At 48.6% G+C, this 12,670-nt stretch overlaps 2 protein-coding genes across 2 annotated transcripts in view; one reads left to right on the top strand and one right to left on the bottom strand.

Annotated features, from left to right (window-relative positions):
- LOC136620561 (class I histocompatibility antigen, F10 alpha chain-like) overlaps positions 1–2,580 on the top strand; it is a 75,571-nt gene extending 72,991 nt beyond the window's left edge. The window contains exon 8 of the mRNA XM_066595407.1: positions 1,726–2,580. The gene's annotated coding sequence lies outside the window, so the exon portion shown is untranslated. The remainder of the gene's footprint in view (positions 1–1,725) is intronic.
- Positions 1–12,670, bottom strand: part of LOC136620555 (zinc finger protein 665-like) — a 174,157-nt gene that overhangs the window by 114,242 nt on the left and 47,245 nt on the right. The gene's annotated exons all lie outside the window — the stretch shown is intronic.

The raw sequence follows: 12,670 nt of genomic DNA, 5'->3' as shown, positions 1-12,670 counted from the left end.
TCTGTGCGGTCCATTGCCGATTCCAGCCTCCTGATTGGCTGGAATCGGCACACGTGACGGGGCGGAGCTACGAGGAGCAGCTCTCTGGCACGAGCGGCCCCATTCAGAAGGGAGAAGACCGGACTGCGCAAGCGCGTCTAATCGGGCGATTAGACGCTGAAAATTAGACGGCACCATGGAGACAAGGACGCTAGCAACGGAACAGGTAAGTGAATAACTTCTGTATGGCTCATAATTAATGCACGATGTACATTACAAAGTGCATTAATATGGCCATACAGAAGTGTATACCCCAACTTTGTTTCGCGGGACAACCCCTTTAAAAGCATGCTCCATCCCTGCTCTCATTGGCTGCTTCCTTATGTACTTTACAGCCTTTCAGTATATATACATAGAGGTCAGTTAGATTCTCCTTAGTCTATACACATAGAGGTCAGTTAGATTCTCCTCAGTATATAGACATAGAGGTCAGTTAGATTCTCCTCAGCATATACACAGAGGTCAGTTAGATTCTCCTCAGCATATACACAGAGGTCAGTTAGATTCTCCTCAGTATATACACAGAGGTCAGTTAGATTCTCCTCAGTATATACACAGAGGTCAGTTAGATTCTCCTCAGTATATACACAGAGGTCAGTTAGATTCTCCCCAGTATATACACACACAGATGAGGTAGATTCTCCTCAGTGTACAAAGCATTTCCCCAGGCTTTATGGTTTCTGAGAAAAGAACTATCTCGTGTATCACAGATTTTCAGTTTTTCACACTTAGAATTGAATATTGAAGTTGCAACCCCTTTACTTTTCCTATTAGAACGTAATGAACAGTCATGTCAAATTTCATGTTTGTGCAGTTCAGATGTGTGTTATTAGTTACATTACATAGGGGGTCATTTACTTTTGCACTTAGAATTGAGTAATCAAATTGCTAGCCCTTTTACTTTTCTTATTTACGACTTAAAGAATGCTTTTGCAAAATTTCATGTTTGTGTGGTACAGGTGTGTTATTATTTACATTACATAGGGGGGTCACTTACTTTTTCACTTAGAATTGAATAATCGAGTTGCGACCCCTTTACTTTTCCTGTTTAGGACCTAAACAATGGTTGTGCCAAATTTCAAGTTTGTATGACTCCCAGGAAGTTAGAGAATTAGATTAGGTACATTACATAGGGGTTCACTTATTTTTGCATTTAGCAAAAGTAAAGGGGTCACAACTTGATTATTCAATTCTAAGTGCAAAAATAAGTGAACCCCTATGTAATGTACTTAATCAAATTTTTTAACTTGCCGGTGTCGTAGAAACGTGAAAATCGGCACAACCATTCTTTAGGTCCTAAATAGGAAAAGTAAAAGGGTCACAACTTAAATATGCAGTTCTATTTAGAACCTAAAGAATGGTCATGCCAAATTTCACGTTTTTACGACATTGGGAAGTTACATAACATAGGGGTTCACTTGCTTTTGCACTTAAAATTTAATAATCAAGTTGTGACCCCTTACTATTCCTATGTAGGACCTAAAGAATGCTCCTGCCAAATTTCATGTTTGTACGACACCAAGAAGTTAGAGAATTAGTGTTGAGTCGGTTAGTCAGTGAGGGCTTTCACCTTTATATATACAGATTATTGTTTCCTGTTATAGAAGGTTACTTAGGATTTAGAGTATTATTAGCCCCGTACAATGAGCTCTGATGGGAATGTTCTCTACTATTCTCTCATTACAGAACCGGACAAGTTTCCTTCTGGGATGCAACAGTTCTCACCTCTGAATCTGTCATTATTTCCTTGTGTGTAATATAAAAAAAACCTGCCAGATACAATAATCTCTGTTCTGCTGAATCATTTAAATATAAATATAAATCAGCCTCTCCGGCAATTTCGCCCACAGAAACATCTCCTGAACCTGAGGAAAGTTGAACTTCCTAAGTTCTGCCATTTCTGTTCCCCATGGAGGTAACTCTACTACTGGGATTTATAGTGTTCACAGAGCGGCCAGCCGGCGCCTGATGGGGCATTGATATGATAGGACACTGATGGAAATATTCATCTTTTAACTTCTTAATAAACACAATGTGCCATCAGGGTGTCACCAGAGGTCCCCACTACCTGGGGACATATCAGATGAAGGGGTAATTTCTGTGTGTGCAAAGGTTTTTAAAGAGGCTAACATAAAGGGGTTGTCCCAACATGACAACCTTTCACCACATTCTCTGCTAGAACACATGGACGACCTAGAAGATGGCTCTTTGGGGCTGTGGAGACGTCAGTTTTGGATGGCAAGCTACAACTTCAAAATAAAAGTGTTATATATTAGTACATAAGCCTGATATCACCATTTCACTGCAGTAAATGTATCACTATTTATTATACATGAGCCATTTATGAAAGGAGCCAAAATCGGAGTCAGACTCCACAGCCCTTACTTGAGATGCCCCTATATCAGCCATAAAGGAAAGCTGCAGGGCAATATGTGACCACCAGCAGGTCCCCAGCAGTAATGACTGATGATTGGTAGTTTCAGGGGTCGGACCCGGGGAGATTAGCATTCCTGGGAGAACTATTAAGAGGATCCAATAAATTTGTGATATATTTGTTATATGGCAGGTTTTCTTCTAGTCAGATCGTCTCACGTTCTGTTGATTTTTTTTCTTTACATTTGCTTGATAATTGCAATAAGGTTTTGGGGTTCAAGCTTTAGTTTTCACTATCTCACACTTATTTACAATAAAAGTGCATTACAGCTTATATAACATTATATCGCTTTATTTCAGGCTTTTCACATTTTCAGTAAGGATTTAAGTTTCATTTTATTGTAGTTCATGTTTTGATGTAATTTAGTGGATTGTTTTGCATTTGTACAACGTGATATCAGTGCAGGAGACGTCACACCGCACAGGTTAAAATGGTTATCCGTTCTCCCATATTACACATGGAAATGTGTGCTATAAATGGACTTAAGGTGTTTTTACACATAACGATTATGGTTCAGAATCCCACAATCCAGCAAGAATCTGAACCATAATCTGTAAGGTCTCTGCTAGAGATGAGTGAGCATGCTCATCCGAGCATTAGCATACTCGAAAGTACTCGTTACTCGAGCGAGCACCACGCAGTGTTCGAGAAAATTTCACCCTCTCCTCCCCACATGTTTAACGGTTTTTTTAGCCAATGAACATGCAGGGAAGGCTTTGGCACCTCCTGCTCTGACGTGCCAACCTTGTGCACGTCTATAGCAGTGATTGGCTGGCCAGATCAGGTAACCTAGGATCACAGGGAGGCTGGATTAGCTGAGGGAGAGCAATAGTGTAGGTTAAAAGGAGCATTTAGGCAGGGATCCATCTGCAAAGAACCCAACAGTCCTTTTTATGACTACAACTCCACTTTTGTGCATCATCAGTTTGGCTGCCTGGGACCAGTAGTGCGCACAAAGAATTCACAAGCAACTCTGCTGTATATTGCATACTGTTATCGGTTTTATACAGTATACTGCTACTGGTGTACAAAAAGTATATAGGAACTAACAAAACTCCTTATTTTTCATTTTTTTAAATTTGTTTTTGGCTGAGAGCATTTGCATAATAGGTCCAAGTGTATGTCCTGTCCATCCGCACTATATAACAAGACTGTACTAATTTTACACTGTCTATTTTTGGCTTAAAGGGGTTGTCCCGCGCCGAAACGGGTTTTTTTTTTTTTAAAACCCCCCCCCCCCCGTTCGGCGCGAGACAACCCCGATGCAGGGGTTAAAAAAAACACCCGCACAGCGCTTACCTGAATCCCGGCGGACCGGCGTCTTCATACTCACCTGCTGAAGATGGCCGCCGGGATCCTCTGTCTTCATGGACCGCAGGGCTTCTGTGCGGTCCATTGCCGATTCCAGCCTCCTGATTGGCTGGAATCGGCACGTGACGGGGCGGAGCTACACGGAGCCCCATAGAGAACAGGAGAAGACCTGGACTGCGCAAGCGCGGCTAATTTGGCCATCGGAGGGCGAAAATTAGTCGGCACCATGGAGACGAGGACGCTAGCAACGGAGCAGGTAAGTATAAAACTTTTTATAACTTCTGTATGGCTCATAATTAATGCACGATGTACATTACAAAGTGCATTATTATGGCCATGCAGAAGTGTATAGACCCACTTGCTGCCTCGGGACAACCCCTTTAAAGCATACGCAAAATACCTCGCAGTTTGCGGAGCATTTTGACGCAGTGCATTATACAGCATGATCAACACTAGGTGTAAGGGTCGTGGACGTGGGCATCCGAATGAGGGTCTGGGCATAGGCCGAGGTCCTGGGCTGGGTGAAAAAGTGCCTGCTGCTGAGGAAGAAGTAGAACGCCATGTATATATGCTCTATAGCTTCATCTCACAGTTTGCAGGTCCGCGTGGTACACCATTATTAAAACCATAACAGTGTGATCATGTGGATAGCGGATAATGCGTCCAGTTATTTATCCATCACCCATTCTTTCACGCAGTCTACTCACGCTAGCCAAGGGACTGGACCTGTGAATCCTCATGCTGATCCTCCTTCCTCCCAGCCTGGTCACTCCAGGAAAAGGAGAGATTCAGAACAGGCATACTCATAGGAACTGTTCTCAGGTTCCTTCCCTGAGTTGCAAACAACGGTTCATGAGCCACCTGAGGAGTTTGTCATGACCGGTGCCCAAAATTTGGACCTTTCACAGACTCAGGGTGTTGAAGCTGGGGACTTCCAAGTAGTGTCTCAAGAGGTTTTTGTTGATGATGAGACACGGTTGACTGTCAGTGAGGTTGTTGTTAGGGCAGTAAGTCTGAGGGAGGAGCAGACTGAGGATTTAGAGGAAGAGCTGGTGGATGATGAGGTGACTGACCCGACTTGGGTTGGTAAGCCTACTGAAGACAGTGCTTCAGAGGGGAGGCAAGTGCAGCACCAGAGCAGGTTGGAAGAGGCAGTGGGGTGGCCAGAGGGAGAAGCAGGGCCGGAGCAAGTAATCCCCCTACTGTTCCCCACAGTACCTCCTCGCGGCGAGCTCCCGTGCAGCGGGCTAGGTGTTCGAAGGTGTGGAGGTTTTTTAATGAGAGCGCGGCCGACCGATGAACAGCCTACCAGCCTGACCACCACCAGCATGCGCAGGCATATGATAGCTAAGCACCTGACGAGGTGGAACGAAGGCCATTCACTACCCTGCAGGTCACATCACTGCCTCTTTTCCTGTGTCACATTCTGGCACTGAGATGCAATCCCCTTCCCAGGACGCAAGCACGAGCGTCTCCTGTTCTGCACCCACCCCTTCACCTGCACGGTCCTCCACAGCCTCCACCAATGTGTCCCAGCGCAGCGTTCAGCTGTCCATAACACAAACAGTGCAAGCGCAAATATGCAGCCACCCACCCGCATGCACAATTGCTAAACGTGCATATCTCCAAACTGCTGAGCTTGGAGATGTTGCCATATAGGCTGGTAGAAACTGAGGCTTTCCACAACCTCATAGTGGCGGACATCCCTCGCTACTTGGTCTCCAGTCACCACTATTATTCCCGCTGTGTCGTCCCTGCCATACACCAGCATGTGTCACGGAATATCAACCGTGCCCTCACCAACGCAGTTACTAGGAAGGTCCACTTAACTACTGACACGTGGACAATGCTGGCGGTCAGGGACACTACATCTCTCTGACGGCACATTGGGTTAACCTTGTGGAAGCTGGGACCGAGTCTAACCCTGGGTCCATTCACGTGCTACCCACCCCAAGGATTGCGGGTCCTACCTCGGTCATGGTTTATTATGCCACCTCCTCCAACCCCACCCCCCCTCTTCCACCTCTCAGTTACCATCTGTGAACTTGTCGCCTTCAGTCGGTAGCTCAAGGCGCTGCAGCACTGCTGTGTGGAAGAGTCAACAGGCCATGCTGAGCTTAGGTGACAAGAGGCACACCGCCCAAGAGCTGTTACAGGGTTTGATGGAGAAGTCTTCAGTGGCTTTCGCCGCTGAACCTCCAACTAGGCATGGTCGTGTGTCACATGGGGCGTAATCTGATGGCGGTTCTGCAGCTTGGCAGACTAACACACATGCCATGCCTGGCCCATGTGTTCAATCTGGTGGTTCAGCGGTTTCTTAAAAATTACCCCAATTTGTCTGAGCTGCTCAGCAAGGTGCGTCGCGTGTGCGCACATTTTAGAAAGTCCAGCACAGATGCTGCCACCCTCCGGACACTGCAACAGCGCTCCAGCTGCCAGTTCATTGACTGTTGTGCAACGTGCCCACGCACTGGAATTCAACTTTGCACATGTTGACCAGGGTTTACGAGCAGCGTAGAGCCGTTGTTGAATATCAGCTGCAAGATGCCCATCGGAGTGGTAGTCAGCCTTCACACTTCTTCACAGAGGAGTGGGCATGGATGTCTGACATCTATCAGGTGTTACGGAACTTTGTGGAGTCAACAAAAATGGTGAGCGGCGATGCTACCATTATCAGCGTAACCATCCCGCTGCTTTGCCTGCTGACAAGGTCGCTGCTAAGCATTAAGTCCGACGCTTTGCGGATAGAACAGGAGATGGGAGATGAAAATACGTTGCTTGATAGCCAGACTACCCTCAGGTCTGTTTCTCAGCGTGTATTGGAGGAGAAGGGGGAAGAGACTACTGCCTACACTGTAGAAGGTACCCATGCTACTTCCTTCACATCTGTTCAGCGTGTATGGGCTGAAGAGGAGGAGACTGAGAGTCATCCTCCTAGTGAGGACAGCGATCTGTTGCGTACTGGGACTCCTGATTACTGGGTGTTCACCCCTCTCGACCCATGGTATAAGGAGAACCTTTCCACTCTCATTCCTGAAGAGGAAAGGAGTACGAGAGTGATGCAATACCACAAGGCGGTGGAAAAACTGATACTAAACTTCCCATCTGACAACGCTAGCGGTAGAGGACGTAGTTCAGTGGGCCAACTAGCAGGGGAGACAAGGGGAACAGGCAGCATGTCCAGCGCAGGCAGGGTAACACTCTCCAAGGCCTTTGTCAGTTTTATGGCACCCTAGCCAGACTGTGTCACCACTTCCCAGTCTAGGCTGAATAGGAGGGAACGGTGTAAAAAGGTGGTGAGGGAGTACATAGCCGGCCATACCGACATCCTCTGTGATCCCTCTGCTCCATACAACTATTGGGTGTCAAAGCTGGACACGTGGCGCGAACTTGCGCTGTACGCCTTGGAGGTGCTGGCCTGCCCTGTCGCTAGTGTGTTATCAGAGAGGGTGTTTAGTGCTGCTGGGGGATTATGACGGATAAGCGTACCCGCCTGTCAACTGACAGGCTTACACGTATTAAGATAAACAAAGCCTGGATTTCTCAAAGTATCTTTAAGCTGGAACTGGAGAACCATGCACCATCTATCACTCCAAAAAGGGTAGAAGTAGCTTGGTCTATCCTTCTCCAATCTTCCATGCTGAACAGCCAATTCTTCAGAGGGCCAAAAGGCTCTGTAAAAACAAATTTTTCGCCAGTCATCTCCACGACAGCACCAATTGAGAGTGCCTCCTCCTGATAGGACAGGAACATACTGAGAGGTTAAAAGCTTCCCCACTTTCCTCAGTGTCTTACTGTCCTGCCAGGAGGCAGGATCTCTGAGAGGGGCTGGTGGAGAAGCCAGCCAGAGTCTACTCACGGGTGGATCGGAGGGCAGTGGGTCAGCCTGTCCTCCCTTCCAAGCCAGACGACTCCCGGGACACCACATGGGGTGGTAGCCCCGGGCCAGGTTCCTCACGCGGCAGCCCATGGGGGGTACAAAGTGGGAGCCTCAGTCCCCCTCTTCCTCCTTGCAGAGTTACAGCGCGGCGCTCCAGGAAGCCCTTTGACGGCGGGGGGCGGGGCGTCGTGTCACGTGTCCAGCGCGATGACGTCATCGCGCTTGCATCAGGAGGCGCATGGAGGGGGCGGGGCTTAGCGCAGGAGCGCGAAAATTCAAAATAAGGAACCTGAGAGAAGTCAGAAGGTGGACCGGAACTACAGGTTGCAAGGTGTCTGCAGCATCACAAGGCGTGCGTAGCTAGGCTAGTCAAAGAGGAATCGGGGGGATTCATGGAGGACGTTAGGAAGCTGGTGAAAGAGGAAGTTCGATCAGCCCTAACGTCGCAGATAGCGCCGCCCGCTAGGCGCCAGAAAAAGGTGTATGCTCCCGACGAGGCTCCCGACGAGCCTTCCGACTCCAAGAGTTCAATCGGGTCGGAGCAAGAGGAACTGGCGGCTGAGGAGTCCTCAGGTGATGAGGACTACAAAAAGTACCTATTTCATCAGGACGACTTAACGGAACTGATTAAGTCGGTCAGGGCTACATTAAAAATGGAAGAGCCCAGAGATTCGGGGGACTAGGGGAGAGGCGTAAGCATACCTTCCCTGTCCACAAAAATATCACTAGAATTATCCAAAAAGAGTGGAAGAAACCCAACACAGGTTCCTTCTCTGCTAGAGGGGTAAAAAGAAGGTACCCATTTGAAGAGGAAGTTTGCGCAAGCTGGGAGGAGGTACCCAAGGTAGATGTCCCAGTGGCCAAAGTAGCTAGGAGGACGACCCTGCCCTTCGAGGACGCCGCACAATTAAAAGATCCCATGGATCGCAAAGCTGAAGGCCTCCTAAAAAAATCATGGGAGGCAGCGGCAAACATACGTAGGCCAGGGATCGCAGCCACTTGCGTGGCGCGGACTTTGGGGGTATGGCTAGAACAGCTGGAGCTACATTTAGCCAATAAGACGCCAAGGGAACAGATCCTAAACTCTCTCCCTATCCTGCGGATGGCAACAAATTTCCTAGCAGATGCCGCGGCCGAAACAGTCAAGCTCTCAGCAAAAGCTACAGCCCGGTCTAACTCAGCCAGAAGGGTGTTATGGCCGAAGTCGTGGTCAGGCGACCTAGCCTCTAAAAACAAGCTATGCGACCTCCCATTCTACGGTCAGTTTCTGTTTGGACCGGACTTAGACAAGATCCTTGAGAAGGTGGCCAACAGAAAGAGGGGATTCCCGGAAGAAAAGCCACAGAGAGGGAAGACCTTCTTCCGGGCCCCAGTGCAACAGCCCGAGACCTGGACGCTGGAGTTACCCCAAGGGGGGCAGAGGAAGGAATATCCTCTTTAACCCCCACCAGGGGGAGCCAAAGCAGAGACCCTGACGCCATCCCCGTAGAGGCAAGGCTGGGGAGCTTTGTGGATCAATGGGCCGCGGTTTGTGAAGGCACATGGATCCCAAAGATCTTACTGCAGGGATACCGGATAGAACTGGTGTCCCTCCCCAGAAGGAAATTCCTTACCACGGGAGGCTCAGGGCAACAGTTACACCTACTAAGGCAAAGCGTTCGGGAGCTGCAACAACTAAACGCAATATCCCCCGTACCGCGAAACGAGGAAACCCAGGGCCATTATTCCAGGCTCTTCCTAGTAAGAAAACCCTGCGGGAAACAGCGGATGATAGTGAATCTGAAGCCTCTGAACGCCTGCGTCAAATACAGGAAATTCAAAATGGAGTCCATCTCCTCAACAATAAAGTTGATTCCCAAAGGGGCCTACATGGCATCCATCAATCTAAAGGACGCTTATTTCCACATGCCGATCCACGAGAGGTCCCAGAAATACCTAAGGTTCGCAGTGGATGGAATAGAGCACCATCAATTCAGATGCCTGCCTTTCGGGATCTCCTCAGCACCCATAGTTTTCACCAAAATTATGGCAGAGGTAGCCGCCTACCTGAGGAAGAAGTCGGTCCTAATAATACCCTACCTGGACGATATTTTGATAATAGCAGAGTTCAGAGAACTCCTCTAACGAAACACCTGGAGATAGTGCTAGAACTTCTCCAGTCCCTAGGATGGATCATAAACTGGGAAAAATCCAGTTTAGATCCTGACAGGGAAAAAACGTTTCTGGGCATAACACTCAACTCAGAATCGCAATGCTCCTGCCTGCCCGAGGAAAAAATACAAAAAATCCGACGGCTGGTCAAAACCTTCCTACAGAGACGATCATGCACAATTCGGGAAGCCATGTTTCTCCTGGGAAGCCTGATGTCATGCATTCCAGGAGTAGCATGGGCCCAGGCTCACACCAGAGCTCTGCAAGCCTCAGTCCTATCCACGTGGGACAAAAAACAGTCCTCTCTAGGGACAAGAATGTACATCCCAAACACAGTGAATACATCCCTGTGTTGGTGGACATCCCCAGCAAACCTGCAGAGAGGGGTTCATTGGCTACAGAACCCAGCCACGCACATCACAACGGACACAAGCGCCTGGGGATGGGGAGCGCATGTGGGGAACTAGTTCCTTCAGGGCCCATGGCCACAAAAGACAAGAGAACAATCCTCAAACTACAGGAAACTACAGGCCGTATGGCGGGTCCTACAGCAGTTAGGAAACTCGCTACAGAACCAGCATATAAAGATACTGTCGGACAATACCACCGCGGTCGCCCATATTCGGCACCAAGGGGGCACAAGGTCTCCCGCCCTGCAAAACATCGCGCAGAAAATTTTTCACTGGGCAGAGGGCTGGATCCTTTCGATCATGGCAACACACTTGAAGGGGACGCTAAACCAAAAAGCGGACTTTCTCAGCAGGAGGCAAATAGACCCAGGAGAATGGTCTCTCTCCCTGGAAGCATTCAGAATCCTGACCAACCGGTGGGGGACCCCACAATTGGACCTGTTCGCAACCAGGGAGAACGCCAAAGTAAGCAACTTCTTCTCCCTCCGGCCAGGAGATCGTCCTACAGCAATAGACGCCCTAGGCCAGGACTGGGGAGAGGGGCTGGCGTACGCTTTTCCTCCGATACCGCTGATCCCCAGAGTCTTACAACATTTCAGAACCCAGGTATGCACGCTAATCCTGGTGACCCCCTTCTGGCCCAAGAGAAGTTGGTTCGGTCTTCTGACAACGTTGAGCATCCAGGACCCAGTCACCTTTCCTACCTGGACAGATCTGCTATCACAGGGGCCACTGAACCACCCGGGCATAGACAAGCTCCACTTAACAGCATGGCTCTTGAGGAATCCTCACTAAGAGGGAAGGGATTCTCAGAGAGAGTGGTCGAAACATTAATGTCCAGCAGGAAAAAGTCGACCCACCTTATCTACCAGAAGGTTTTCCTCATAGAGACAGGGAAGGGATTCCCGGGATTCTATCCCGGACATCCCTTTGATCTTAGAGTTCTTGCAGGAGGGTCTAGAGATGGGCCTCTCTCCAAGTACCCTGAAGGTCCAGGTCGCAGCCCTTAGCGCCATATGTGACACAAAGTTCGCGGACAACAGATGGGTCAACAGGTTCCTGACAGCAGCAGCTAGATTATGACCAAGGCCCATAAACCTTTTTCCAGACTGGAACCTTAATTGGGCCCTAAGGGCCATGACAGCGGAGCCATTCGAGCCGATCGAAGCACTACCGATAAAAATGCTTACCATCAAGACCATTTTCCTAGTAGCCATCACCTCCGCAAGGCGGTTTAGCGAGCTGCAGGCCTTGTCCATTCGCCACCCGTTCCTGAAAATCTCAGACACCAAATTAGTATTTAAAACGGACCCTGCCTTCATGCCAAAAGTAGTATCACATTTTCATAGGTACCAAGACATAATAATTCCCTCATTCTTTAGTAAGCCTTAAAACGAGGAAGAAAAAACCCTAAGCTGCCTGGATGTTAGGAGAGCAGTCCTAAGCTACATAGATGCGACAAGCCACTGGAGACGGGACGACAACCTGTTCGTCCAGTTCAGTGGCCCAAACAAAGGGAGCAAAGCAGCAAAAAGCTCCATAGCCAGGTGGATCCGCCCAGCCATTATAGAGTCCTATAGGGCCCTCGGGAAGGAAATCCCCTTAGCTCCTAAAGCCCATTCTACAAGGGCAGTAGCATCCTCATGGGCCAAACATAGCTCAGCTTCGGTCGAGCAGATATGCAAAGCCGCAGTCTGGAAGAAGCCCCACACGTTCATTAAACACTATAGGGTAAAAGTGCAGCAGGACGAGGACCTGGCCGCAAAGTCCTCTCGGCAGCAATCCCACCCTAGGAAAAAACTTTAGTTGGTACATCTCAATTGGTGCTGTCCTGGAGACGACTGGGGAAAAAACAGATTATACCTACCCGATAATCGGGTTTCCAGGAGTCTCCACGACAGCACCCGTACCTTCCCCCCCTAAGAACATAGGAAAGAAATTATAGAATATAATTTCCCCCCCAAAAAACAAAACCCCTAGTTAGGGAAAAAATTTTAAGTTGTGCTCCTACCCCGGCAATTCGTTAGAATCCACTGAGGAAAGTGGGGAAGGGGGGGAGCTTTTAACCTCTCAGTATGTTCCTGTCCTATCAGGAGGAGGCAATCTCAATTGGTGCTGTTGTGGAGACTCCTGGAAACCCAATTATCGGGTAGGTATAATCTATTTTTTTTCATAGGGCTGCCTCCAGGCTCTGTCAAAACATTTTTTTGAGGGCCACCTCCAGGTTCTCACCCCCAATTTTGAAGAGGTTCACCACTAGAGTTCAGCAAACGTCCTGGTTCCAGCTTCATACACCACAAATATATCCCAGCGCAGTATTTGACACCGAGACAGAATGAATTGTCTTGGTTTGGCCACTCTAATTTCTTCATAGTACATGCTGTCTTTCCCTGGGGCACTGGTTAAAAAGCCCCTTGGGCAGGGGCTGGGACAGGCGGTAGCTTG

The sequence above is a fragment of the Eleutherodactylus coqui genome, chromosome 3 (assembly GCF_035609145.1).
Source record: "Eleutherodactylus coqui strain aEleCoq1 chromosome 3, aEleCoq1.hap1, whole genome shotgun sequence".
In the NCBI taxonomy this organism is placed as follows: domain Eukaryota; kingdom Metazoa; phylum Chordata; class Amphibia; order Anura; family Eleutherodactylidae; genus Eleutherodactylus; species Eleutherodactylus coqui.
This window is presented reverse-complemented; position numbering and strand designations above follow the sequence as displayed.